The following is a 26,640-nucleotide window of genomic DNA, read 5'->3' on the forward strand; positions in this document are numbered from 1 at the left end:
ACTTTTTTTAAACAAAAATAAGTGAACCGGACCACTGTTTTTAACAAAAAAAATAAACTAGCCGAACTACCTTTGTAACAAAAACAAATGAACCGAACAACTTTTTTTTAACAAAAATAAACGAATCAAACCACCACCACCACCATTCTGACATGAACCACTTTCGACCCCAAATGCGTTATGACCCGAACTCTCTCGAACCGAATTTGTTTTTACTAGAAAAGTAATTCGTTTCGTTGATTTTTGTTATAGAAAAGTGGTTTGGTTCGTTGATTTTTTTAATAAGTCGCTCGGTTCGTAGTTTTTTTGTTAAAAAAGTGGTTTGGTTCTTTGAATTTTGTTTGAAAAAAGTGGGTCGGTTCATTAATTTTAGTAGAAAAAATGGTTCGGTTCATTTATTCAGGTTAAAAAGGTGGTTCAATCAATTTGTTTTTGTAAAATAATAACCGGTTCGCATATTTTTGCGAAGAAAGTGGGTCGGTTCATTTGTTTCTAATAAAAAAGTAGTTAGGTTCGTTTATTTTGGTTTAAAAAGGTTAACTTTACTTTTAAAATAATGTTTTTTTTACTACATAAGCGGTCCACGTCATTATTTTGCCACATCATCATACGCATTATCATCCGCGTCATAAAAACTAACGAAATCTAATCCTGTAAGTGAAAAATTTGTTGACGGCCAATAGGACGAAACTTGGAACTGTTTTGGTACATTTTTAAAGTTTGGCTTACCGCTGGCTAATGAGACAAATTTGAATTGTTAAAATTCAATATCCCAATAGTTATCAAACTTTAAAAATAAATGGACAAAGTAAGGAAACTTGATAAGAAAATCAAAAATTATGGATTGTAATAAATTTGCCTCAAGGAATAATCTTGAATATTGATAAAGTTACGGGTTTATTATGTTATATTTATTATACTTAATTGAATTGTAGTAGGTTTAAGAAATTTAGGTCTTGGATAACAAGTTTAGTAGGTTTATTAATAGGGTTTAGATTGTTTGAGTGAGTCAAAAAGTTTTTTCTCCTTGTATGTTTGTGAAGTTATGTTCGTTTGTCAAGTTCATCTAATTATATAAAAAGAGTCGCGGTTTGTCATCCCAATATCACATGTTCGTTTGTTAGATAAGTTCATTTGATTCGATTGTTTGATCCGCCTGGGCCAACAATTGGTATCAGAGCGTAGTGTCACAAAGCTATCCCTTTGACTCCGTGTGGCGCCCGAAGGCCAACCAATTTGTCCGCTCATGATCAGGGCTTGCTGGTTTCTACGTGCCTTGGACTCATCAGGCGAGCGGCAACTGCTCGTAACCAGCGATGTGTTCGTCGTGCAAGCACGACTAGGCATGTACGCCTTCTTTCCCGCTAAGGCCGTGCCCAATGAAGTCCGGGACGAGCCAACAAACCCAAGCGTTACAACACAAATTAAGCATCTCGATCTTCAAATATTTGGTCCATGACACTCTCCCACCATCATAATCATGCACGTCCTCGTGCATACACTTGTCGTCCCATACTGACGTGCAAGACTTGACATTGGTCTTCCCCTATGCCATGCATGTCTGAAGGGCAAGTTCGCCGTCCCATACCAGCTCACAAGCCGAAGCCATGCGTTTTGAGAATGATTCACTCTGATAAATGGGACGCCTGGTAGTTCAGCCAAAATGTGAGTTAGCCGTGTCGGTTAATTATGTCGTCGGATTATATGACGCCGACGTTTTCCAACCTAGCAGACTTCAACCAAGATTATGGCTCTGCCACACCGTAAAACTTTTAACACGAGCACGATGGCCTTAACTTCACTGGACTAGGGCAGAACTCACGATCCCATACTCGCGGCTTACAAAGACCGTTCGATCTTCTCCCACCACCATTGCATAACTCATCCTCAACATTTTTAAGCTCTTTTTTGTTGAGTGCGCACGTTCCAACGTATCCGAGGTTTGAACTGCTCTGATACCACTTGTCACGGACCTATCCCTTTGACTCCGTGTGACGCCCGAAGGCCAGCCAATCGGTCCGCTCATGATCAGGGCTTGCTGGTTTCGTTCTGCCTTGGACTCATTAGGCGAGCGGAAACAGCTCGCAACCAGCGATGCGTTAGTCGTGCAAGCACGACTAGGCATGTATACCTTCTTTCCCGCTGAGTTCGTGCCCAATGAAGCTCGGGACGAGCCAACAAACCCAAGCGTTACAACACAAATCAAGCATCTCGATCTTCAAATATTTGGTCTATGGCAGTAGGCTCGTATCAAAGCTTAGAAGAAGCAAAGATTAAGAGAAGAAGATAAGACGTGTTGGGAAGATAAATTATTCGTAAGTCGAAAGAAGTAATCGAATCCACCAGATGTTTCTTTGTGACAAGATAAATTAATTATTCAGTTAATTAAGTTCGATTGGTCGAGTTAGTTGGTATTGGATAATATATTAAGTTTGATTCAACGAATTAAAATGTTGGTGAATATTCCAACGAAAGTGGATCAGTGAACTTTGAATTACAACCGAATGAAAAATAAAGTTTGAGAGCCCCCTATCTATTTAGTATTTTGAAACAAGCTAGTATACAAAGAAGTCTAAGTTGTGTGGCTCGAAATCAAGAAACGAAAAAAGAAAAGTTTGTGGTGTTAGATTATTTATTGGAGATTGGTTTCGGGATGGGAATCAATTCTAACTTAAAGAGCAAACCAGAAAAGAAAGTAAAGATAGGAAAGACAAGATGGTGATTGGAGGACTTCTAGTATTGACGAAATCGAACTACAAAGTATAGTTGACCAAGATGGTGGAAATTCTGAAAGAATATGGTTTTTGGGACGTTACTAAACCAACAGTCGGCATATGTGTAGATGAAAGGAAAATGTACACTACGTTGGGGTTCATTTGTCAAACCCTACCGGAAGACATCTTGTATAAGTTGGCATACTCATGAATGCTAAGGAAGTATGGTGTGGTTTGAAGAGTCGATTTCTCGAAATTGATCATGTACGAAAGGAAGAAGATGAAAAAGCAACTCGAGAAGTCGCTGAGAAAGAAAGATTGAATGAGATCGCCAAGAAAGAAAAAGTGGATGCTATTGTTCAAGAAGAACAAGACGTAATGATAAAGATCGAAGCTGCAGAGAAAGAAGAGGCTTTACAAGTTGTTTAGGACCGTGAAGAAAAAGAAAGAATCTATTCGAAAAAGAAGAGAATACGGTGAATCTTTAGGTGTTAGTGCACGGTTTTGGTCGCCTCGAGTCTTTGTAATCGTTTGTAATTTATTATTATATTAATGTAAGGGCATTTTAGTAATTACAAGCCTATTCGTTAAGTTTTATGTAGTCATTCATTAAGCATGTTTAACGAATGATAGTTATTATGTTATTCGTGTCCATTCGTTAAAGATCTTTAGCGAATGAGCCTTAATCGTTATCGATATATATCCATTCTTCATGGATTGTTGACGAATGGGGTATAGCGAATGACTCATTCACTATACCATTTTGTTATTTAATGTAATAAAGACGAATGAAGGCCATTCTTTACGGAATGTGTAACGGATGGCATTCGTATTCTATATATAGGCTGATCCAGCCTGTTTAATTTAAGTGTTGTTTTAAATATTCTCTCTTTAAGTCGTTACTCCGCCTGTTTACTCACTCACACACTTTGTTCATTAGCGTATCAATCAGATACACATATCAGATAACTAGATCCGTAAGTTAATTGATATGAATTGATCATTTGACTGTTGTTCAAGCTCTCTCAAGTGGTATCAGAGCATTACCAAGGTTAGATTGTGTATGTGTTAAAGTAATTCGTAATGACTTGATTGATAATTCATTGTTTTAGTGTTAGTTATAGATCCAGATTTGATTTTGTTGGTTTTTAATTGAATTAAAATGTTGAGATGTTAATTAGAGACTTATTTGATTGAAACTGGATTCGGTATTGGTTGTGTGGATTGTATGGTTGATGAATTGTGTTAATTAAGTGAATTGGGATGGGATTGGATGAGATTTTGTGTTTCAAAAACAGAGGTTGCTGTTTGTATCGTTTTTGGATTTTGGACTTTGTTTAAATTAATTGAGTGTTTGGATTGGTTTGGTTTTGTCCGCAGGACTGAGACGAGTTATTTGAGCATTCGTTTGTATGTTTTGGTTAAGAATTGATCGATTTATCCATATGTTTGTGGTAGTCTGAATTGATGTTTGAATCTACAAACTTCCAGACCTGGAAAATTGTCTTGAAGATTTGAAGATTCATAGTGTCATTCGTTATGGACTAATCACTCATTCGTCACATGGTTAATAGTCATTCGCTATCAGGTTCTAACTAATTCGTGCCACGTGTCAAGGTTGTTACAACATAATCTCATTCGTTACTATAGCTGATTCGTTATTTGCTATTCGTGATTGAAACCCATTCTTCACCACTCATTCGTCATCTAATGAATCCTTATTCGTAACAGAAACTCATTCGTGCCAAGGTCATTCGCCACATAGAAATCATACCATTCGTTATCTTATTCGTTACCACATTCATCATGCATTTGTTAAGCTATTCAGGTGATTGATTTGTCATCTTTGCATCTTTATTCGTGATAGCTATTCGTCACTTCATTTGTCACAAGATTCGTACTCCAACTCATTAACATAATCCATTCGCCATTGTTCACCATTCGTTACCATATACAGTCATTCGGTAATATATCCATTCGTCCTATCCATTTGTTACTTTTATTTTTATTTTAAACCTTTAAGTATTCTCTCTTTGAGCCGTTACTCTGCCCGTTTACCCACTCACACACTTTGTTCATTAACGTATCAATCACATACATATATCAGATAACTAGATCCGTAAGTTAACTGATATGAATTGATCAATTGACTGTTGTTCAAGCTCTCACATCATGTTTGTTTTTCTGACTCAATTAACCTTGAAGATGAGAAAATTGATAAGATAAGTGAGCAGAAAGGAAACACGAAATCTGCTACTGATCATGATGATGAGAAAAAGGATATGATACTGAATGAAAGGAATGATGCAGCTAAGAAGTCTGCAAATTTAGAAGCGTCTGTGAAAGTCAACAATCGAGCATTTGTTGATGAAAAGTCAGAACTGAATGAAAAGTTCAGAAGTATTGTCAGAATGAAAGGCCCAACATGGTCTGATAAAGAAAGAGAGAATAAACCATCTGTAAGTTTTGATAAAGAAAGAACGAAAAGAAAAGTGAGAAAGAAGAACATGGAGAACGAAGTTTCATCTGTATTGAATGTGGATGGTTTGAACAAGGAACGTGAATAACCTGTTTAGCAGGTTTGTTACAAACAACTGAAAAAAAGGGTAAAAAAACCAATGACTAAAATTGAAGAGTTGAGAGTGTTATCGGGAATTCAAGACCTTGGTGGTACAAATTCAAGATTAAAGAGGTGAATGAAGGATTAATCTTGAATATTGATAAAATTAAGGGTTTATTATGTTATATTTATTTTACTTAATTGAATTGTAGTAGGTTTAGGAAAGTTGTGTTTTGGATAACAAGTTTAGTAGGTCTATAAATAGTGTTTAGATTATTAGTTTTATTTGAGTGAGTCAAAAATTCTTTTATCCTTGTATGTTTGTGAAGTTATGTCCGTTTGTTAAGTTCATTTGATTATATAAAAAGAGTCGCGGGTTGTCATCCTAATATCACGTGTTTGTTTGTTTGATAAGTTCGTTTGATTTGAATGTTTGATCCGTCTGGACCAACAATGCCACCATCATGAAATCGTTGGTGTATAATCCATTTAATCCTTCTTACACTTTGTTTAATATAAATCATTAATATATTGTATCCTTTGTCATATTTTTTAAATATTTTTTGTTATGTTCGTTAATTTTCTTAATTTGGTAAATTCGAATTGGTACTAATTTAAATTTATTGTTAGGAATATAAAACCCGAATGACCAAATTTGATTAATACCCCCAGGCACGGAAATTTCGTTGAGGGTAACTTGTGGAAAAATACTACAATTAAAGTGTTGTGAATTTTTTATTTTTCGATATTGTGTCTTAACATTTTCTGATACTTGTAAACGCTATCTCATGTTTTCATACCGGTTAAGATTTTTGAAATACTAATCAGAAATTTTAATTAAGACTTTTGAACTACTAATTGGAAAATTTTTTCCGCAAATATTTTTTTGAACGTCTAATAGCAATTGGTTGTTCGGAACTCTTAAAGACTCACCACCCGTATACAACCCACTTTACCTAAGCTCGAATCCCCCTTACAGTGATGTTACCCATATTTCAAAGATTGCACATGAGTCGATAATCGAACTTGAGCATCACCCCAGAACGAAACTTTAAGGAAAACCCTTTTACCACCCCCACTAAAATGGAAGTGGCTTTTCCACTTATATTTGAGTTAAGTAGATATTGTTCTATGTGATTAATATCTATGATTTACCATACTGCTCATGTGTAATCTTTGAAGAACAATGACACAAAAAAAAGAAGAAAGAGGCAGGGAGAGAAAATTTTAATTCAAACAGAATGTAAAATTACAATTCAAGAAACAAGAAACATATATACACACACACACGCACACACACACAAGACATATACAACGTGTTATACGCTCACATCCCCCCTCAAGTTGGAGGATGAGAAACCCCTAACTTTCATAACAACGAGTGAAAATGAGGCCCTGAAAAGCTCTTAGTAAACATGTCAGCAAGCTAATCCTTCGTGTTGGTTTGCGCCAGAGTGACCAATCCTTCTTGAAATTTCTCGTGAAAAAAATGACAGAAAATTTCAATGTATTTAGTTCGCTCATGAAACACATGATTCTTGGCAATATAAATTGCAGTCTGAATATCACATCTAAGCAAGACAGGAATAATGCTAGGAACATTGAACTCCGAGAGTAGTCTTGTCAGCCAAGCAAGTTTAGCAGTCATCCGTCGAAGAGAGCGGTGTTCGGCTTCAGCTGAGATTAAAGAAACAGCCAAGCAAGTTTAGATTTCCAAGAAATCGGAGAAACCTCAAGAGAAACATAAAAAACCATTGACTGGTCTACGAGTATTAGGGCAAGCTACCCATTCTGAAACACAGAATGCTTGTTTTTCAAAGTAAGAATTCTTATTGGAGATAATCCCTGAGATAAAGTTTCTTTAACATATGAGAGGGTATGTGATGTGCGAAAAGCTATATATATATATATATTAATAACTAATTCTCGCAATTCAACAATAAGTTTTAAAATAAAACAGATAACCTAACTTAACTTCACACAAACGGCAAGTGTACCGGTCGCATAGCAGCCCAGCCTAGTAGGTCCGATTATCGAACACGAAGACACGTGAGGTGGCTGTAATACTAAACCCTAACCAAGTTCTGCCTAAATAATATATTTATTTATCTTATTTATCTAAACTAACTTAATTGACTTAACTAATCTTAACAAACTTAACGGAAATAACGATAAAAAGAAAACGAACCACATAGGTAAGATGACTTAACGGTCGTAAGATGACACGAGTGCTAACATGTGGTCGAAACCAGGGTTCTAAAGATGGGCTAACATAGTTGAGGTCAAGGAACTGGGTGTAAGGCCCCGATCCCAATGCCCTACTTTGGCGTTAGATTTACCTATAAACACAGTCCTAATTATCAGAGTTAGTTAAAACCTTTTGCGGAATAGATAAATGTCAACCATTCATTACGTAAGTCTTAAAATTTAAACAATATAAAACATGTCTTTAAGTTCAAACGTTAAAAATTAAGTCTTCAGATGCCGGCTTCTTTATTCTTCTGCCATGTGACCCTCCTCAAGCCAGCTGCCTCATCCTACTCACCTGTGTGCATACTAAAAGTCAGCTACGTTGAGTGAGTTCTAGATAATAAGGAAATATACAATACATTCACATACTTACTTATACGTATCCAAAGATACATATTACTTACTTAACATGTTCATCTTTCTTTCTTACATACATAAGTATATACCTTCATTCTTACTTTCATTCTTCCTTTATTTCATATTTTAATCTTACTTTACATATATACCGATATGTTTTAAAGAGCCTTTCGCCCTATAACCTCACATATATTATTAGGGTCTGCCACCCTCCTTCACATATATTATTAAGGTTTGCTACCTTCATTCACAGATACTATTAGCGTCTGCCACCCTTATTCACATATATTGTTGGGGCCTGCCACCCTTCTTCACCGATATTATTAGGGTCTGCCACCCTTTTATCGTCAATTCATACATACATTTCTTTTTCTTTTATATTATTATATACATACTCTTAATCTTTTCTACATCATTCATATATCTTACATACATCATACATAAACATTCACGTAGCATACACTTACCACTTAAGGTAAGTGTATTAACTAATCATATCGAGTATGCACACAACCTTGAAAACATAATAAGGAAATGGGGCTAGAAACTCACATGGGCCCGATTCCTTTCAGATTTAATGGTAACTCCTTTCCTTAATTGGTCGTGGCTAACTATATAACAATTACATGTATCAATTAACTAGCCCTATCCATATCACCTTTCTAGGGTATTGTAACCCCTAGTTACGGCGGTCCTGGGGCAACGCACCTAGCAGCGGGGTTGTATGGGCGAAAGCCCCTAGCTGGATCCAAGGGGCAGAGCCCCTGACTGGGGTAAAGCTGCCAAGTAAGCTTGGAAAAATTTTATTTTCATTAACAAGTCTTTACTAAAAACCTCATCAGAAAACTGAAGTTTAGTTATTTAATCAAATCAAATCTTCGTTTTAAATGTTACTTTTCATTACTAATTAATTACTTATCTTTATTTTATACATAATATCGTTTACGTACGTATACGCTGTATATCGTTCGTTTATTTTATAAAATCATTTTTAAGCGTATAAGTCAATCATCATATTAGATGTCTGGCGTATAAGTCTTTCCAACGTGTAAGCTGTTCTTGGCGTATAAGTGTTCCAACGTATAAGCTGTTCTTAGCATATAAGTGCTCCAACGTATAAGTTGTTCCAACGTATAAGCTGTTTTAAGCGGTTCCAACGTATATACATATACGTACTACTTACACGCTGCTTCTACTTACACGTTGCATCTATGCTTACACGGTGCATACTTACACGCTGTCAAACTTACACGCTGCTGCATACATATACGACTGGGTACCCTTATGCGCTGATTAAACTTATGCGGCGTGTATACATATACGGCGCATAAATTCTGTTCAGCTCTTTAATATGTATTTTTGAGGTTTTTCTTTGATTCCGGCGTCGTCAGCCACCGTTAACCGTCATGGTTGGTCGGGGTTTGATCGTTTATGGTCTGGGTAGATTCGGGGTGTCTAGATCTGAGCTAAGGTGGCCCTTAAGCTCGTTTTTGGTTGATTAAACACCCAAAATAAGCTAGATCTAGATTCAAATGGCTCATACGACATCCCGGGGCTACGGTGTCGTGTTCTAATATGTTGGGTCAGCTACGATAAATGATTTCTTACATTAGGTTGGTCTCGGATCGTTGAAAGGATTAGTTTAGAGAGTGTTTGGCTTAAGTGTGTTTTTGATGATGTAGGCTACGGTGTAGAATAGATGGAAATGGAAAGAATTATGGTTTAAGAGGTATTTATACTCCCTTAAGCCCACTGACCTTATGCCCATCTTTCATTTAAGTCCATAATTAATTTTTATTTATTAAAGCCCACCATTCTTTTACCTTATTATTATTTTATTATTACACTACTAACTCAAATTCATTTTTCCAACTTAATTAATATATTAAATACTACTCTAGAAATTTTGAGATGTTACACTAGGTCCCTACGATCAATTTTACCATAAAACACTAAGAACGTCTAGATAGCTTCTAATTCATGGTTGTTAATCTACGTGCCCTAATAACTCATCACTTGGTCCATGTCTGAGTTATAGATCTCACTAAGGCACCAGCTAATTACAAACCTAGGAGAAGTGGGGTATTTCAATACTAAGGACAAAATAAGTCAACTTACAAACTTAACCTAGCCGACAATGGGAAAACCGCACGTGGTCTCGCAACGACTAACCCGATCAACTAACTAGCAAGATAAGCCGACACCCAAGGTCTTGGTCCAACTCAAAGGTGGTGAACTCAATGATTTGAATGTCTTAAGAACATAAACCCTAATGGTATGCTTAGCACAATCAATCAACACATAAAGTATTAACCGAAACATGCAATTAACGCCTACACGAAACTAATTCAAGCAATAATTAACCACACGGGGCACATGAAACCTGAAACACATCTAGGGCAGCCGGTATAGATGGAATAATATCACAAAATATGAACTTTACAATAGATAAACAATCAACCTCACGTTAAACACCCTAAACTAGTTAATTTAAACCATTAAACATCAAACCTAGGCGATTCAAACAAGTTTAGCCAACCATAATGAATGAAATGTATATAATGATGATAATTTAGCTCAAAGTTTCCATTAAAAACCGATTGGAACTTATTTCAAAGTCTAAAACTCAAAAACGAACTCACAAACGTTAAAATAAGCAAAGTCGACAACCGGCTGACGAAACTCCGATTCGACAGCTTCTCCTCTTCATTTTTTCGCACCAAAGGCCCTCTTGGGGGCTTGAATCAATAATAAATTTGTTCATAGGGTTTATAGGGTTTAAATAGATTACTTAAACCTGATTAACAGCTAGGTCCAAACAAGCCCACAAGCCAATAATAGGACAAAATAGTCGTGGATAAAGAATTTGGGCAGCATGGGCACTAGGTGGGACACCACCATGCGCGGCCACATAGGCTGACCTGGTAGCGTGTTCTGACTCGTTTATCTTCGTGTACGCGCACCGGCTTCATTTGATTCCTGTTTGAGCTGATTTCTTTTTCATTTAGACTTTATTTTCGCTCTCTTCAACCATGGTACCTACATCAATCAACAATATGTAACTTTATGCATAAAACAATGGATATTCGTTAAAGGTTAAATGTAAATCAATCGAAACAATGGGGTAAAAAGCTATGTATTTGCAGCACGTCAGTATGAAGTGATGCATTCCAGTAAAAAGTCCTCAGATCTTGCATAAATTGACTTAGAAACTGGACAACAAAAGCAAGATCAGGCCGAGTATGAGCAAGGTAATTGAGTTTAACAACAAGCTTCCTATATTGTAAAGGGTGATCAATATCAAGTCTCTCATGAGCTTTAAGTTGTAAATGATGAGGCAATGATGAGTTTGTGACATGAAGTATCAAAGTTAGAAAGCATGTCCTTAGCAAACTTTCATTGGCACATGATAACACCTTTGGCAGTGTAAAGAACTTCCATACCCAAAATATAATTGAGGATTCCAGGTGTTTGATATTGAAAGTTGTGTCCAGGAAAGTCTTGAGAAAATTGATCTCTTCTAATTGTTCTCGGTAAGTAATATGTCATTGACGTATACAACAACATATACCACTAAGGATCCCATAGCCTTTGAAAACAAAGAATTATCATTCTGAGAACTTATATACCCGCTTGACTTTAATACGGAAGACAAATTTCTATACCATTGTCTAGAAGCCTGTTTTAAACCATATAATGATTTCTGAAGTTTAAGCACTTGATTATTAGGAAGCTGTGCATACTAGGTGGTGGCAACATGTAGATATCTTCATCTAAATCCCCATGAAGAAAAGCATTATTAATATCTAGCTGAAATAGATGCCAATTTATTTTTGTAGTGACATCTACATGGCTTCTGATAATGGTCATCTTGATAACAAAAGAATAAGTTTCATTGTAATTGATCCCCTCTTTTTTAGTATCTAATCTCACCACCAATCTAGCTTTACAACGTTCAAATGTCCCATCTTCTTTGTGTTTTAACTTTAAACACCCATTTGAATATAAGAGTTTTCTTTCCAGGGGAAGATTAATAACGACCCAAGTATTATGTTTTTGTGAGCTTGAAATTGCGCTTCCATGGCATCTTATCATTCAGGAATACCGGCAGCTTCCTTATAAGAAGTAGGCTCACGTAAATCAGAGAGTTCTTGGGTGAGAGACTGAATGGAAGGAAGAATATGAGAAGAAGAGCAAGAGATAGGATAGGAACTCGAATTAATGACAGTTGGGAAACAATGATGAGAATGTTCAGAATTATTACAAATGTAGTCATTTAAGTATGAGGGCGAAACATGAATTCTGGAAGATCGTCGAACATGATTAGGGATAGGAATAGAAGATGAAGGATCAGGAATAAGATTAAGAGCATGAGCAGTAGGAGAAGGTGAAGGATTAAGAGCAGGATCAGTAGGAGTAAACAAGGGATCATCAAAAAATGATTGATAAGATCAATGTAACATTCATTACTTTTCAAACCCGAAAACCCGACCCATTTTAAATTTTCGGTTTTTATATGTATTAATATAAATGTAAATCAAAGTACGAGGATTTATAGTAATTATTCGTTCACTTTCTATTTCGTTTAGTTCAAATAACGAATCTTCAAGCCTTAAAACTCCATTAACCCGTAATTAATACAACTTTCATCATTAACAACTCCATTAACCCGTAATTAACACCAACTAATCGGTTTATAATCAAAGTCATACTAACTCGAATTAAAAACTAATCGACACTATTGGAACTATAAATACTACCCAAATCATCGTCTAAACCTATTTGCAAACCTAAATCTATACAAACAACGCTCTTATATCATCAAATTAGCCGTCAAACCGTGTTCCGGCCATACCGTTGTCCACCTTCATTCCTTCACGCTACGAGGTAAGTAATTTATGGTTTTGATTCAGTTTTGTCCGTCTAATAAAACCTTTAAATTAACAAACATGGAACAGTTTAATGGAATTGAAATCCTAGGGTTTATAGTGAAGAAGATGAAGTGGTCAATGATTTTACAAATTATTGTTTCTATCTTATAACAAACAAACATTCTGGTCCAACTGGTTAGTCCATGAACATGTCAATCAAGGGACCCAGGTTCGAACCCGGGTCATAGTAGTTTTTATTGTTTGTTTTGTTTTGTTTTCTTTTATTTTTAAAAACCTTTCGTTTAATATTTATTAAACAAATAAAATTTATAAAAATTATTATAAATTAAATAAAATCATTTTTAATTAAATAAAAATTGTTTTAGTTTCTTTTATAACCTTTTCATCCGGAAACCAAGTTTTTTCCAACCCGAAACATTAGTTAAAACTCGTGAATAAATATATAAATATATATACAATATTGTCATAAACTTTATAAATTCCAAACGACAACGTTTATACTAAACTAAAATATACCAGTAAAGGCCGTAAACATTAATATATTCAATTTTAATATTAATCTCGTAAGTAATATTATATTAATATTTCGTTAAACTTTATAATGCGTTAGCATAATTATTTTCAAAACTAAAATTCCGTTAAGATCCATAATTCATAAACATTATAAATCTCTAACCCGTCAAGTTCGTTTAAAACTAGCTTAACTTATATATACGTATACATATTTCCATTCGTTAAACTTTAACATTCGTTAATGTATAAAATAATATTATAATATCCAACTCCATAATAAAATGTACATTCAACACTTCTAAATGCGACAGCCCGATTTATCTACTTTTTATAAGTCGTTAGTTAATATTGATTTTGTACTTTTAATTCTAGTTTGTGAAGTTCAATTGCTTCGGTTCATTTACGCACTTTCGGTTTTTATTGCAAGTTTGTCTTCAACTTCAAAGTGAGTTTCTCACACCCTTTTTTTACTCTTTTACTACTTCTGAGAGTAGCATATATATCCTATCCAAATTACAATTTTGTGTATTCATTATTTGCAATTTCGTTACTTGGACTTGTGTGTTTACTTGTTACTTGCTCAAATATTACGTGCATGGATTTATTCGATAAGTATGATCATACGCCCCCCCTTTGCACTAAGGACCATTTGTTTCCAGTGGAAAGGGACTCTGATCTGAGTACGTTGGTGCACAATCCCAACTGGAAAAGACCTTCATTTATTCTTTACACTCATGGACCGTTGATTATAGTGTAAAGAACCCTTATGTGTTTTCACAAGTTTTCATGGAATTGTATGGTTTTTATATATTATTTAAACTGCGTGAACTCCCTAACTATTCAATTAGTTGACTTTATTTTATATATATGCTACAGGTACTTTCATTAGAGGATGAAATGACGAAGACACTAGAAGTTAGGTTATTTAAATAATAAACAAGAAGACATTTTTTTTTGTTCTTTCCTCTTTGTGTTTGTTCATTTGATAAACTTGTGTACTTGATGCTTTTGAATGAATTAATGATAATATTGTCACTTAATAGTGTCATATGTGTTTTGAGCAATTTGTACGTCACACCCGGGCGTATTCCGCTTTAGCCGGGGTGTTACAATCAATAGATGGAAAAATGAAGCTATCATTGGATTTAGTTATAAAGGGAAATAATGCTTCAAAGAAAACAACATCTCGAGATATGAGAACTTTGTTTGTGTCCAGGTCATACAATTTGCATGCCTTATTACCAAGAGGATACCCCAGAATTACATAAGGCACAACCCTTGGGTTAAATTTATATCTTCCACGAGATAAGGTGGAAACATAAGTAAGACAACCAAAAGACTTCATATGTTCATATGAAGGACCCTTTCCTGTGAAAACCTCATAAGGGGTTCTATTGTTAAGAATTTCGGTAGGAAACTAATTGATTAAATGTGTTGCAGTTAACACACAATCACCCCAAAACTGAAAGGACATATTAGATTGAAACACACGAGCTCTTGTAAGACCCCGTCATCGGTGCCCTACTTCGGACGTTGGATTTACTCATAAACACAGTTCTAGACATCAGATTTAAATAAAAATTCGCGATATATAAAAATTTCATTAAACATCACATGATAATTCGTAGCTTGTCTTAAACAACCATATTGTATTTAAAATTAAAACTAAATGATAATAGCAAACATCATGACAAATCTTCAGATGCCAGCCTCTTCAATCTTGCCACATGTCCTGCTCAAACTAGCTGTCTCAATCTGTTAATCTGCGTGCATACTAAAAGTCAGCTACACTGAGTGAGTTCTAGTTAATGAAACCACTTACTTTATGTACACATATACGTGCCCGAAGGTACGCATTACATACTTAACCTGTTCATCATTCTTCCATATATGTTCATAACTAACCTTGCATTATAAAGAGAGTTTCTCCCTACATACCTCGGATATTATTAGGGTCCGGTCTCCCTTCTTCCTCGGATATTATTTGGGTCCGGTACCCTCCATACTCGGATATTATTAGGGTCACGTACCCTCCATCCTCGGATATTATTAGGGTCCGGTCTCCTTTTCTTCCCTACTATCATGCCATACCTTTCTATATATATATATAATTGTAAGTTTCATACGTACATACATCATTCATCCATCATATACAATAATCATATCATCAAACCATCACCTCGCAGTGCATGCAATATCCGAAGATCATTCACGCATAGACAAGCTTTCATTCACATTTAAGATATAGATAAATAACATACAAATCATACATGGCATACACTTACCATTTAAGGTAAGTGTATTAACTATCACATCGAGTATGCACACAGCTCCGAAAACATAACAAGGAATGGGGCTAGAAACTCACATGAATGTGGTTACGTTCACCTTTCTTTCAACAATGCCTTTACTCAACACATATGAACTTTGAACAGATCCAGACCTCAGTTCAAAATATCGAATCTGATGCATTTCACAGTGGTGCCAAACTGATTGCTAACCATTTCAATAAGAGACTGAAGTAAGGGAAAGACATTGCTTTTATTTGAAAGCAAATGTGTCCATGTGGTTCTACTGTAATCATCCACTAGGGTTAAAAAATATCTAAAGCCATTTTTAGTCGTGTGATACCCCCCCAAACATCAATATGGACTAAACCAAAAATTTTACTAGTTGATGTGGTACTAGTAGAAAATGGCATTATATGCTGTCGTGCCTTAGGATAAATATCACAATGCTCAACAGATTTCAAAGAAGCATTAGAAATGAAAGGTAACTGTTTTAGTCTGTAGCTTGGTAAATGACCAAGTCTGTTGTGACAAGTTTCATAAGTTACAACATAATTACACAATGAATAATCTTGAGACATCGAGAAGCTTTCGTTTAAAATGTGGCATAAAAAGAACATTCGATAAAAAAATGTCATCAGTTAAAGGAACAGTCACATATTGATGGACTGGGACAGATGTCCCATTAGGAAGAGTGATAGGAATAAGATTTTTAAGAAAAGACAAGCTTGAAACCATATTTTGATAATGACACATATGATGATTTGAACCGGTGTCAATGATTCATTTATAACAATGTTTTGAAGAATCGATGGACATATTCAGAATAACAGAGCTGTTCGAGACCATTGAACGCAAAAGAACAAAACAAACGCACGAGCAGAAGAAGAAAACAACAACATACCAGCGTATAAGATATAATAGAATTTATAACATCAATGTTTATGGGTCCCTTATAAATGAAAAAATCCTCATTATATATGTAGGGAAAACCCAATCACAATTATACTAGGATACCAATAGTAAATACGAAGACAAATATAAATACAATATTTAAAGCCAAATAATATATCTTGAATATCTTTGAATATCTTCAATAGTATATTGTCTAATACTGCCCTGCAATTTAAGCGTGACTAGATCGAACACTCCAACTATCTCGAAAATCTTGAAAAAGTCGGCTTGATAAACCCTTGGTAAAAATACCCGCATACTGATAGGCTGATGGAACATGTAAAACCCGAATGTGTCCAAGACGAACTTTCTCACGAACAAAGTGGATATCGATATCCATTTGTTTGGTTCGTGATGCTGAACAAGATTATGAGAGAGGTACACAACGGATGCATTATCATAATAAACGATAGTTTCACGTTGAAGCGGGACTCGTAGCTCAAAAAACAAGTTTCGTAACAAAGTTTTTCGGCAATGACTTTGGCAACACCTCGGTATCCATCTTCAACACTTGATCGAGAGAAAGTAGCTTGGCGTTTGGAAGACCAAGACGGTAAATTATTGCCCATGAACACACAGTAATCGGATGTGGACCTGCGGGAATCTGGACACCCTGCTTAGTCGGTGTCCGAATAAGCTGTTATTGACAAGTGGAGGAGGGAACCAATCTAATGCCATAATAAATGGTACCACTAAGATATCACAAAATGCGTTTCATAAACGCAAAATGAGGTTCACGAGGCGCGTGCATGAAGAGGTAAACCTGTTATACAACATATGTTATATCCGGACGAGCGAATGTTATTAATATAGTAGAGCTCTGATAAGAGTGTGGTAATGTGTACCATCCAGAAGTAAATCCCAACTATTAGCACTTGTCACACCCCAACCTACGGCGGAAATGCCGGGCGTGAGCTGATTGCTCACGGCTCTCAAAGTACTATCATGCAATAATTTAAAGGTGACAATATCTATTTAATTTAATAAAATATCCAAATAAATTCAAATACAAAGTACAACTTATTTAAACAAACGATGAATATAAATCTAAGTCTTGATTATAATTCTTCTAACTAAATTCTTCATTTAGTCTTCACTAAATCTAGCAACTAGTTAAAACAATAACCTGCATATGCGTATAACACAGAAAGATTTGTCAACAACACATGTTGAGTGAGTAAAAAACCAGTTTAAGACACCACAATAATAATATATAATAAATAAAGAAAAATACAAACTGTTCCTGTGAGATAAACAATTTAACCATAGCATATAAACAAAACACACAAATATAAAGATAGGGCTAAACCATTGCAATGTGTCGAACATTGGTTACCAAAGATAAGTTGTCGGTAAGCTCGATGATAGATGAACTAGACGATGGCTACTAAGACGGTCGTATGATCATACTATAATGAGGATATGTTGGACCTCTCCGAAATGTATTTAAATAAATTAAGTAAGCAAATAGCAAGTTAGGCATAAATAGATATACACACAAGGATTAAACAGTTGTGGTTTTGAATACTAGATAATAGATAAATACTGTAATACGCATATGTCCCCAAAAGATTTAAAATAAGTAAAAAGGGGAGTGATTACTCACCTCGATAATTAAGCGAGTAAACCGAGAGAATGATTTAACGGGTGAAGTTCAAGCGATGAGTGAACTAACCCAAACAGACCTGAGACTTATACATAATGAAATAGAGTAAAAACCGAGAACATAGCAGTTGGAATCAATCCAAACGGATGTATGAAACTTCGGTTATCAGATTTTCAACAAATAAGCGAGATGGTACTTACCAGAATCTGAACAGCGAGTTGGGAGTCGGGTTTTGGTCAGTAAACTCAAAATTTTAAAACAAACAAAAAAGTCTTCTAGTGCGAATGCTAATTTTGACCAGAAGGTAGAGAAATCGAATAGTCAATCTTGTTGACTATTTTGCCCTTAAACGGGTCGGAGTCCAATTGACACGATAAATCCCATCAATCATATAAATTGATTTAAATATTTTGTAAAAGAGATAAAATCCTACAATATTGAAGAAGGCAAATTACCCAAACAAGGATTGGAACTAAGAGAATTTCATGGTCAACGAGGTCTTGAAGCTTGAAAGTCAACGACGCCTTGAAGAATGATTAATTTTCAAGAAACCGACAATGGAGAAGGAAAATTTCGAGGGATAGGGGGAGGATGGCTGGAATTCAGTTGTTTTTAGGGTTTAGAGATATGTTTTTTTATTAAATATTGAGTTTTATAATGCATTTATGAAAAAAATCCACTCGATTAGGAAACAAAATAAGCTATTATTGAGAAAATCTGGTATAATAACTAACCAAATTCGGTTTGGAAAAAAAGAAAACGAATTAATATGTTTTACAACATTATTTAGATATCTTGGAGCTTAAGTTTCGTTAATTTAGTCGAAAATATGCAAAACTAGTTCCTGTACTTCCATACATGCGATTTTTAGCCGTTTTAAGCGATTTTAAAGTCTTTTAACCATAGTTAACGAGTTTGAAAGTTATATAAATATAAAATAAGTCTAAGAAGGTTAAATACTAAAAAAATATAAGATTTTAATAATTTGAAAGATCCAAAATATATGGCGTATAATATATGATGGGTTTGTTTTGTGTTAAACTCATGAAATTTACCATTGCTTGTGTCCCTTCTCCTCTAAGATACATACTACCTAATTTGTATGTTATTGTGTCTGACCCTTTATTGAAGCATTGATAAGATATGCAATTCAATTTCCTTTATTTTTGTGTTCTGTCATATGTGGTTAGGTGATATGTCTCTATTTTGTTCCCGTACTATGTTACATAATTTAGTCTATTCTTTTAAGGATGACCATTGACCACACGTCTATGATTGTTGCACGAAAATGTGTGGCTGCCATCATTACATGAGTGAATTGAAATTACACCGATCCAATCACTATGTTTATTGAGGAGTATGTTACATTATGTTATAACGAAATAATCCGGTTAAAAAGCAATATAAGTTTGATAAGATTTATAACCGGCTTATTTTTTACTATAAAGTTATTCTTAATTATAAATAATATCTTTTAAAAAAATAAGATATTATTTTTTGGTATATCCTTATTTTATAGGATTTTCATATCAAATATTTGATGAGATTAACTTTTAATTTAGTTAGATGTTATAATCTGTTTAATGACTATACCCGTAAATTCAGGTCAAATGCATGAGAAGTTTCCATTTACAAAATAATACAATCTGGTGGCTTGAGAGAATGTAGGGAGCAACCAGAGAGCTTTTAAATGCTTCGTTTATATATATTACTAGTTTTTATATCCCGTACTACAAGGTTGTTTTACATTATTCGTTTCAAATATTTATATATTGTTTTCGATTTTAATTTTATTTATTGTAAGAAATTTAATAATATACTTTTAATTTAATAATGAAAATGTTTCACAAATAAATGAGATGTTATAACCCGATGTAAAAGTTATATGGTTTTGTGAGCCCCATGACCCGCTTATTTTTTTTACTATAAAATTGTTTCATAGTAATAAATAATATCTTTTTTTTAAAATATCGGATACTAATTTTTAGTATATCCATGTAGGATTTTAATATCAAATATTTAGTGAGATTAATTTTTTAATTTAATGAGATGTTATAACTCGTTTAAGGGCTATCTGGGTTTGGTGAGACTCATACCCGTGAATTCAGGTCAAATGCATGATAAACATCCATTTACAAATAAAGCAATCTAGTAGCTTGAGATATGTAGGGAGGTTTTGTTTTTATATATATATATATATATATATATATATATATATATATATATATATATATAGGGGTGGGATCAAGAGAGAACTCCCACTAATGAGAGAACAAGAGAACTCACTTAAAACCATTGATTTTAGATGATTAATGGTTAAAAATAAAAGAAAAGGAAAAAAACAAAAGGGGATGGGATTTATAACAAGGAAGGGTAAAATTGGAAGTGCAAAAAGTATAATCAATCGTTATCTTCCACACCCAACCATATCTCTCTCTGACTTTAATCTAGGGTTTTCAAATCTTCGGTTCTATCATCTAATCTTTAAATCGACTACAAAATGAGGTAATAATCCAAAGAAAACCAGCAGGTAAGCAATCGTAATCGTTAATTTCGCATATTAACAATGCCGATTGGGTATTATAACAACAATCGAGCACAAACAGAGGTTGTACAGTTTAATATGATCTGTATTTAGCTTTTTGTTTAATTGAATAACAATATACAGTTGCTGAACATTAATTTGTACACCGATTACAATGAAGGTTTTGAATGATACACATATTGATTAGTTCATGTAATTTACGTGATTTTCCAGGGTATTACATATATGTATTATTGATGTACTATGTGTAGAAGTTATTATCACGCATCAGGTAATTGTTTGTAGAAGTTATTATCACACATTTCATTTTAATATTGTTCGTATTATAATGAATCGACCAACATAGTAGTCGATTATCTATTTTTTGTGTTTTATATTTGTAATTTGAGTAACAATATGACGATGTCATCCCGTATTTGTTTGATTGCACATATGTAGTACACGAATCATAGGTGTATTATACATAATCAGCTTAATATACAGTGTTATTGTGTATTTTGTTTGTAAATAGAACATTATTGCGTCTATATCAGTTCACATATGCAATATGCTCTGTTTTTGTGTGTTTTTTAAATCGAATAATAATGTGTTGATATAAGTTGATATTTGTTTGAATGCATATACGTAGTGCACGATTCATGTGTTTGATTGAATATTTTTTAGACATGTTTGTTAAAACACAATAATGTTACCTTATACAAGCATATTCGTATACAATGCATAGGTATATTACATTATAATCTGGTTATCTTGATGCAAAAACATGTTTTGTGTTTATTGCAGGTATGTAGTGCTTGTTTGTTTTTAATTGAATAATAATACAATGATATCAGATCGCATTTTGAATGTCCAGTTAAACATCGCACATGCGCAGTACACGAATCACGTGTTCAAATATATATTTCCATTATATGTTTGTCGAACATATAATTGTTTATGTTATGGAGCATATCTCATCGATTAGGAGTGCATAATCGAGCAAAACAGAGGCTAGCATGATAGACTCTGTTTTTGTCTAATCGAATAAGAATACAAGGTCGATTAACATTAATTTGTACAAAATAAAAGATATAAAGGATGATCTATTCTTGTAATTTACATGATTTTTCAAGGATCAAATACATGCAGTGATGTCGTAATACATTTTTATGTAGCGTTGTTATATTGTATTTATGCAATACTGCATATTTTTAGTTATATTGCATATATGTAGTGTTAATCATGGTAATGTTAATAAAAGTATATATGTTTAGCTATAATGCATACGCGTAAATGAACTTGTTTTAATTATATTACATAGTTGATTGTTCAGCTTTAGTGCTTAATTGATTAATATAGGCTTTAATTAGCGTTTGATTCAATATGCCCTCCAACTATTTGATGAAATGTCTAAAAGAACTCATTTTGGTAATTTCATGCTTACTCAATTATTGTTGCAATATAATTGTTCAAAGACTTTAAGATACTTATAATTCATGGTAAAAACATCTTGAATAAATATGACTATTGTTATATTTGTACATTTCATTTGTTGGTACTTGAATCATAACCCACTGCCATGTTAATTTCTGTTCATGATTGTTTGTAGGTTCCCTGGACGGATCTCACGAGATATCTCGATATACACAGGTGCGGAATCCCTGTGTAGATCGTTACGGACGTAGAACACAAATCACACGAACACACGTCAAACACACGTTATATATTAGCTCAAACACACGTGACGAATATCACAGTTACAGACACGTTACAGCTGAATAACCAAACAACCGAACACTCGAACAACCTAGACCGATCTCTCTTAAACAAGCCGTAACATCTAATATAAATACACGACAACTTCGCCTCAGGCGAAGTTGTCCATAACTTCGCTTGTTCAACAAGTTCGCCTAGGCGAACTTGTTGACAACTTCGCTTGAACAAAAACATAAATAACATTACAGACTCGATTACAGACACTAGACTATGAACTACTGACATTTATGCACCAACAGACTCCCCCTTGGCAGTAGCTTCATATCTTGATCTTTCAGCATCTGTCTTGTAATCCTGTATCTTTACGCGTGCACTCCTTCTCTAACACACACCGACACAACTCGTTGATACTTTCTTGCTTCGTCCTTCCAAGCTGGAATATAAAAGATTTTCTTCTCGTTAAGCACCTTCAGATTAGCTTGCGATAAGTTAACAAGATGCATCGGATCGTAAACTCTAAGAATCTCTTGTTCATCCTCATCTTCCATCACTGCCTCCGCTGTCTCACAATCAACGAACCACCACTTTAGGTCTTTGAGCACATCCTTGGGCATAAGCTTCATCGGTACTTCTTTAAGGCACCGGATTGGTTTATACTTCATAACCATCCAAGGCTTTCCATCAGCTCTCAAACCTCTATCCTTGTCTTCAACAAGTTTCCCTTTCTGTGGTTTTAACAGCTCAAACTTCTTTTCCTTTATGCTCTCTTTCCATACGATTTTCCCTATGACTCTAGCCATATTATTGTCACTTCGATTGATCAACCCCAATCTGGCTAAGTCTTTAACCTCACACTCAGGCAGTGTGTTTAACGATCTCAACATTCTTCTAAGGTACTGAACTCCATCATATCGTTTAATCACGAAGAGCCACAACTGCTCATCATAAATCCAGCATATAATCCTTTTCTTTGCTTCAGCATAGCCCTTAATATTGTAACTCTTTTTGAACATGGTAGGGACTGCCGGTTTCTTCGTTTTGACGAACCATTGAGCATATCCTTCCTTCCACCTCGGCTGCTCTTCCCATTCAGTATCTTCAACTGCCGTCTGATCACCTATATCGGCCTTCTCAACCTCTGGAATGTCATGTTCGACATTTTCCTCTACTATCTCTCCTTCCTCAATCTCATTCTCAATCTCAATCTGCTCACCGATCTTCTCAATCATATCACTCGGCAACATATCCTCATCAAACAGTATATCATCGCTGAACATATCATCATCTAGTTCTTTCAACGCATCAATCACGTCATCACCTATATTCTCATCATCAACCAACACCACATCATCACCACCAGAACCACCAGCCGCGTCGGCAGACTCCCCCTGAGCTGTGGAAGTACCAAGAGCTAGAGTAGTTCTTGGCAACTCACCACCTGCATCTTTCGATGCATTGGGATCATCGTCTTTGTCATTCCTTCTTTTCGTCCTTAGCTCGTCGCCTTTACAGCTCATCTCCCCCTGAGATGCCAAGAACTCCTTCAAGGTATCTATAATTTTCCCATGCTCAATCAGGAGGGATGACTGTAGTTGATTTGCTTATACTAGGCGTTGAATAGTCTTAGATTGCTCTGCCACGATCCGCTCTAGTGAAGCTATTCTCTCTGAGTCTGAAGTAGGCGTAGGCGAGACATCAGAAGCAGGCGTAACCGCAGGTGGTACCATACCTGATAACCCTGCAGTAGTGACGACCGTTGACTCTACAAATCGTGCAGCAACCACCGACTGAGTAAGCGTTGGAGGTGGTAGAGACACAATCTCCGGAGTCGACATCTGGATAGTAGTGGTAGATGGAATGCCAGCAGATGATGTAGCCACCACGGGAACATCCGCAGTGCTTATACTTGTAACCTGTACAGAAGTAGGAACGATAGACATACCAGACAGTGCAGCCGGAGCGAAACGTACCATCCTTGAAGTCTCTCCAGCTCCCATACCTGCACCTGTCCTTTCCCGTCTTGGACGTCGTATCAGCTTATGTATATCTTCTTCCTCTTCTGACTCATCATCATCCTCCGTCCTCTTTCTTTTCCCTAACGTTCTCTCTCGTCTCACCATCATCCTCCTCGCCTCATCCATAACCTCGTCAAGATCGGAGTCAGCCACCGTCGTAGCTGCTCTAGTCACAATCACTTCCCTCACATGTGCAGCAGAAACCTGCACTTCTTCTTGTGAATCAAAACGATCCATGTCGAAGAATCCTTGACCGCCAAATGCAGCATCAAGGTCAACATCCTCCGCAATCGATACAACAGGCACAGTAGGTATATCACGAGTTGCTCCTGCCTGTTGTGGTTGAGGGTCTCTGAACTCGTCCCCCCGAGCTGGCACATACCCCGGGTTTATCAAGTACCCGAAGAGTGGAGTATGCCTTGGACGACGTTCAGGCTTGTTCCTCGCACTCGAAGTACGGCATTGAGCAAAGATACGTTTGCTCACACTTTCCACGTATCTTATCGGGCGTCGTTGTGGCAAAGCTGGAGCCACATGGTTCAAGATCATCTGGATGAATCTTGGATACATTATGAACCGCTCCCGAGCCATTGCCCTCCTCTGTCTGTCGATCTCGTAAAAGACCATCTGACTGAAACTATAACGTTTGTTATAGGTCAGTGCAGTCATTGCGGACTGCATGGTCGCACCCATACCGTCAGTGTCCGCCTTCCTCCCAGACATGCATACTATCATAACGTGCATGAGGAAGCGCCACTGATCAAGTAGGAACCCCTTCCGTCTCTGGGTATCGCCCAATGGACCAGAATAGCCCATTCGTAGAAACGCTCCATCACGAAACGGAGCCACAAAGTCAGTCGGGTCGTCCCGAGTCTCCTCTCCAAAGCGTAACGCCACCCGTATCTGTTCAGACGAGAACTGAACTTCTTGGTTGTTGACTGTTGCTCTCATGACCGGGGGCTCAACACGACAATCATACTCCACCGTCTGCCAGAAATCCTCGATATTGGGTAAGGATATCGGCAGAGTCGTCGTGATTGCGTGAAATATCCTCGAGCGTATGAGGAAAGAAATGATCTCACGGTAGTCTTCAACACCGCTCATTTCCGGGTCTAAGGTGATGAACATGTTGTGACCCGGAAAGAATTGCCTCTGGTTATCACCGTCATCTCCTCCAGCACCTCCAGCACCGGCAACAGCAGCCATTTCTGCAACAAACGAACCTAGTTAGATAAACATTAAGACATAACACAAGTTCGCTTGTTACCATGAGCGAAGTTGTGATATAAACTGTATAGCGAAGTTAAAGTTGGGGCGAAGTTGGGAACAACTTCGCTTCATCTTTAAGTTCGTCTAATAACTTTTAAGTTAAAAGGTTCCAGGCGAAGTTAAAGTTGGGGCGAAGTTGGGAACAACTTCGCTTCATCTTTAAGTTCGCCTCACCACAACATCGCCTCAGGCGAATTTAAGTTTCAGGCGAAGTTGAGCATCAGGCGAAGTTACGGATAACTTCGCCTAAACCTTAACTTCGCCTGAAACTGAATCGGCGACAGTAAGGTTATCGAACATCGAGTATCTGATGTTTCGGCTAGTTTAGACGATTAAGTAGACTAGACTACATGATATTAAGGCAATCTGGACGATCAGTTTGCTCATGAACACGTAAAACAAGTTTTGAAATCGGGTATAGGTTTCGAACATCCGAGGTCGTTAACCGGGTGTCGAAACAACCTAGGATTAACAACATCGAACATCGAGTAAAAGATATATAATCCAAACACACCTCGAAAACTGATTGAAATCGGAAAAAAAAATAATCGGATGAAAATCGGATAAGTTCGCTGTGTGAATAAGTTCGCTGATATTCAAATAATGAACTGTTGACTCTTGAAAATCCTTATATAGGGGCGAAGTTATACAGGCGAAGTTACAGATAACTTCGCCTAGGCGAAGTTATCCACAACTTCTCCTGTTCAACAACATCGCCTATATTTACAAAATATAACCTTATAATTTTAACATTTTTTTTTCAATCAAGTTATAAAACTTTCCTTTAAGAACTAAATGAAACGATCAAGTCCAAGTAACCCGTTATAAACAAATACAACTACAGAAAAAGAAAACTTTAAACAATTTAAGTATAAGGGATCAAATTTCAGTCTGGATAGGGACTGCTACGTTTTAGAAAAGATCCGAACAGGAATCATACTAAGTATGTGACTGTCACATAGATCCGTGTTTAGCTGTATTA

Source organism: Bidens hawaiensis, unplaced genomic scaffold, assembly GCF_021521415.1.
Source record: "Bidens hawaiensis isolate Kalapana, Puna unplaced genomic scaffold, B.hawaiensis_p1.1 tig00007859_1, whole genome shotgun sequence".
Lineage (NCBI taxonomy): Eukaryota > Viridiplantae > Streptophyta > Magnoliopsida > Asterales > Asteraceae > Bidens > Bidens hawaiensis.